General features: G+C 43.2%; 1 pseudogene; it reads left to right on the forward strand.

Moving 5' to 3' along the window:
* Nucleotides 1-546: 546 nt before the first annotated feature.
* On the forward strand, nt 547-952 carry LOC102999574 (mitochondrial intermembrane space import and assembly protein 40-like; annotated as a pseudogene).
* Nucleotides 953-4870: the final 3918 nt, after the last annotated feature.

Consider the following 4870-nt stretch of genomic DNA (forward strand, 5'->3'; position numbering starts at 1 on the left):
GGAAGATCCCACATGCCACGGAGCAACTAAGCCTGTGCACCACAACTACTGAGCCTGCGTTCTAGAGCCCGCGAGCCACAACTACTGAGCCTGCGAGCCACAACTAGTGAAGTCCGCGCGCCTAGAGCCCGTGCTCTGCAACAAGGGAAGCCACTGCAATGAGAAGCCTGTGGTCCACAACGAAGAGTAGCCCCCGCTTGCAGCAACTAGAGAAAGCCCGCGTGCAGCAACGAAGACCCAACACAGCCATAAATAAATAAATAAAGTGTCCGTTTTTTCTTGCCACTAATGCAACCAAGAAGGAATCACTTTAATTGAAAAATTGTAAACTGGCCTCTAAGTACTAGACGAGGCATTCAAAGAGATACCATTTATCTGTAATATTTTTTTAAGTGGTATTTGCTGTTCCAAACAGTCTTGTTACCAGGGCATGACTCGAGTCTGGTCACTCATGATCAGTTATTCAACATCAGCCTTGAACAGGTGGGACCGACGGCGTGAGGCCGCCGCCGCAATCGCCGCGAGGTCAGAGCGCCGGGCTGCACCATGGCCTGCTGCCGGCAGGAAGGGAAGGATAGAATCACACTGGTGACCAGAGAAGACCGTGAAACTCCATGCAACGCGGAGCTGGTGGCCGGCGACCCCAATGACCCGCACGAGGAGCACGGACTGATCCTGCCCAACCGAGACGACATCAACTGGAACCGTCCATGCCTGGGGGCGTGGCCAGCGGCCCACGTGGGGAACAGTTCAAGGCGGCCTTCTCCTGCTTGCATTGCAGCACAGAGGATGTCAAGGGGTCGGACTGTGTAGACCATTCCGGGCCATGCAGGAGTGCATGCAGAAGTACCCGGACCTCTATCCCCAGGAGGAGGAGAAGCCAGCAGATCGATTAGAGGAAACGGCTGTCTCTGAGGCCGCCATGACCAAAGAAGAGGAGGGGTCCAGCTAATGAGGGCCCTGGGCGCTGGGCTCCAGCCTCCTTCAGAGAGGATGAACCTTTCCAAGAAAGTGTCTCTCCTTCTGTTGTTCTGTGCACTGTAATGTACAAAGTAACTTATTGAGCTGATCAGGGGTCTTGGCCCCTGGACATATACACTGAAAAATGGGTTGTATGTATGTGTGTCTCACATGAACCTATCAGCGAATGTAGCTGCCACTTTTGAATTCTCTTCTCAGATTGTCCTGAATTTTGCCGCTTTGAAATAATGTGCTGAATAATCTCAGCAACCAAAAATCATTACCTGGGAGTGTCTTGTGAGTGAGCTGATTTATTCTGATTCATTGTATCCCTTTTAGTAGATTTTATACCCAGTTGGAAAGTGAAATAGAAACAAAACATCTTCCTTTAGAAATGCTGGAGGGGGGCCATTCCTTGTAGAAGAGGCGGGATGATCAGACCTTGAGTATTTGACGACACACTCTGCTTCATTTCTCATATATTTTGGTTTCCAGTTTGCATTGAGCTCCAGGTTTTCTACATTTGGAAAACAGAACTTTGGACCCTCTGAGTGACCCCCTTTGTAAGTGAAGAGAAAGGCTGGTTTTTTCTGTTCTTGCTATTCCAAAAGCCCTGCTTTGGGGTCTGTGCTCACACTGGCTCTGTCTCAGCCTGTTCAGATGTAATGTTCTTGAGAGGTGGGGACCTAATCATTACCAAAGTAGCACCCAAGAGAGGAAACCATGTTAATTAAAAGGAAAACATGATTTAAAACAAATGAAAAAACCAGATGGGACCACACGTCCTACCCCAGAGGCACACTCATTCTGGTCTAGTTCATCACCAAAACCCAGCTCAAATGCAGCTGTCAAGGGCATTTATTCCCCAAATGCTGGTAAACTAGAGATGTCAGACAGTGAAATTTGAAGATCACACACTAAGTGCATCGTGTTCAGTAACCACACAGACACACACAAGGGGAGAGAGTTAGGGCTGTTTTGCTGGTTGCAGAGGTGAAGCAACTAAAGACATGGTTAAACTATTGATAGAAGGAATTCCACTATGGCTGCCGCAAAGCCGAATTGTAAATGCTTTAAAGGTTGGACTTTGCCAAGGAAAGAAAGTGATGCAGGCATCCAGCCCCCTGATGCAGTCTCTCCTTGATCTCCCTGTGGGGAATTCAGCCCCTGCCCTGGAAAGGTTCACAGTCTAGTGTGAGGAAGGTGGACACATAAAGAGATGATGGTTGTGGGATTGAAATAAGAAAGCATTTCTCCTTCCCTGGAAAGAGTGGCCTGGGGGCCAGAAACAAAGCTTTTTCCTTCTCTCCCAGGGCTGACCTCCAATGCAGATGACTTAGCTGATAGTCATAACTAGAAAAAGCAGACTGAGCTAGAATTTCAAAACTACACCTGAACCGTACCACTCACGCCTTCAACTGGGCTATAATACAAATACTATCGCAAGAATTAAGATGTGTATTGTGTGTGTGTGTGTGTTCATGTTGTTTAATTTACTATTATCTTTCTAACACCAGGCATATAGGAATTTCTTATTTTCATTTTTATGGCAGCAGAAGAGAGAAAGAAAAATTGTTTTAGAAGCACTTGTAGAAGAGAATATGCCGAATTATTTCCTAAGGCATAATATTCGAACCGGCAGCTGGGCTAATTCAATGCTGAATTCCGAACTAGTTCCCCTTTTAAGACCCCATTTAGATCATAGTTTGGAGTGGCAGGAAGTACAGCTTGAAAGTTGACGTCAAGTTAAGTAGCAGTGGGTAGGTGAGTTATCTTGCCCACCTAGGGTGTGTAGAACATATTTAAAATACTCTACAATATGTATTTATTATCATAAATGCTTCTGCCAGTTCAAGAATTGGCTAAGAATTGGCCTCTTCCAGGAAGCTTTATTCACTAATGTTCCCCCTCCTGGCCCACATATGTATGATCCCATTCCAGTACTTTGCATTTCCCTTTCCACTCTACCTGGGCTGGTGGTTTTGGAGAGTTTACTTAGAACTGTGACGTTTGACTAGATCAGAACTTCTTGAAAACCAGGTCAGCTTCCATGTCCTTTGGTTTACTCAGTAGCACAAAGTGTTGCCTGCTAATTAATTCTAATTTTTAAGAATCCTAATTGTTTTTTCTTTTTTTGTGTTTAAGAATCCTAATTTTTAAAAAGATTCTTAGTTTACCTTTTTCCTGAGAAAACTGCTTTTTTTTTTTTTTTGGATGAGCATATGCTGACTTGTCCCTAATTTTCAGGTAACAGGTAACGGCACAATTCTAAATAATGAAGTACTGTATTCTCTTGGACCCAGGACTAAAGCTTTGAATAAAACCAGTTGTAATTTCCAACCCAGTATGAGCTGCATAAAGAGAATTGGAGGGACTTCCCTGGTGGTCCAGTGGTTAAGAATCCACCTTCCAACGGAGGGGACGTGGGTTCGATCCCTGGTCGGGGAACTAAGATCCCACACGCTACGGGAAAACTAAACCCATGCGTGGCAAACAGAGAGAAGCCCGCAACGAAGACTCAGCGCGGCCAAAAAAAAAAAAAAAAAAAAAAGAAAGAGAGAGAGAATTGGAGTACATTTAATTTACAGTAAGGAGGAGAAATTGGCTTGTGATTCAGTGAAATGAGCATCAAAAAAGATAAGTGTTTCAGAGAATAAAGTCCTTCAACACCTGGATTTGACAAAACTAGTTGACAAAAATTCAAATGAGTTATAGAGTTGCTATCATGAAAAAATATGATACCTAATAGGTTTTTTTTTTTTTGACTTAACTTTTTTTTTTAGAGCAGTTTTGCTCTTACAGCAAAATTGAGAGGAAGGCACAAAGATTTCCCATTTAACCCTTGCCCCAATACATGTATTATCTTGTAGGATTTTTGTCTTTTGTATTTTAGGTACTTTCAGAAACAAGCTAGGCAGAACCTTGTAAAAGTGGGAGAAAAAATCCCCAACAACTTTACAAATGTCAAAACCTTCAGAGATTTAAAATAGTGCTGAGTGTGGTTATGGGAGAGGGTTCACTGTAATCTATATTGAAACCAGGCCAATGTCCTTATTTATAACCTATGGTTGCTGAAATAACATTCTTTGTTAGCACTAGAATTTCCCTGAGTGTTTTATGTAGGAAAAGTGACACTTGCAGTCATCTTCTGATTTAATTGCTTCTTCATACTTTTTTTTGGGAGAAAAGCTTATTTTTTAAGAAATGAGGAGCCTCTATAGAAAATTGCATTTCCCAAGAAAGCAATTTATTAACCCAATAAACTTAAGTCTTTGGAAAGAAATCAAGTTGGAGTTCTATAATAACAAATAGAAGCAGGACTCCAAATACCTACAAAATATAAATTAGGATAAAAGGTGGCTCAGAGTTAAACGTGAGAGAGTGAATAAACCAACGGACAATGGCCAGGACAATGGATCTCTGACCCACAGTCTCTGCAGCAAGTGGCCCAGAAAGGTCAGAACTTGGTCAGTGACGGCCAGCTTTCCTAGTTTTGTCAATCCCACCTCCATTTCAACTCAGGGCCAAACACAGAAAGGTACATATGCTCCCCAAACCAATCACATGAGATAGCCTCTCTGGTTAGCTCAACTCCACGTCCCTCAGGCCAACAACTTCCAATCAGGGCATTCCTGAAGCCTTGCCTTTTTACAACATAAAGCTTTCCCACCTCCCTGCTGCCTGCCAAACACAAGTGATAGTGGCTGACTCCCATTGCTATTACGAGCTCTGAATAAATAGCCTCCTTTTGTTCTCATCTGGGTAGTCTTTGTGCATTTCCCCAAGTGGAAAATGTGTAGTAGAACTCCAAGTTTTTGAAAATAAGCTGAAAAAATTCTCAGTGGTGTTGGAAAATGTAGTCATGTGCTCTCTTAATCACTGAAATACTAAAAGCTTATTAGGCTAATTA

Source organism: Balaenoptera acutorostrata, chromosome 17 (assembly GCF_949987535.1).
Source record: "Balaenoptera acutorostrata chromosome 17, mBalAcu1.1, whole genome shotgun sequence".
In the NCBI taxonomy this organism is placed as follows: domain Eukaryota; kingdom Metazoa; phylum Chordata; class Mammalia; order Artiodactyla; family Balaenopteridae; genus Balaenoptera; species Balaenoptera acutorostrata.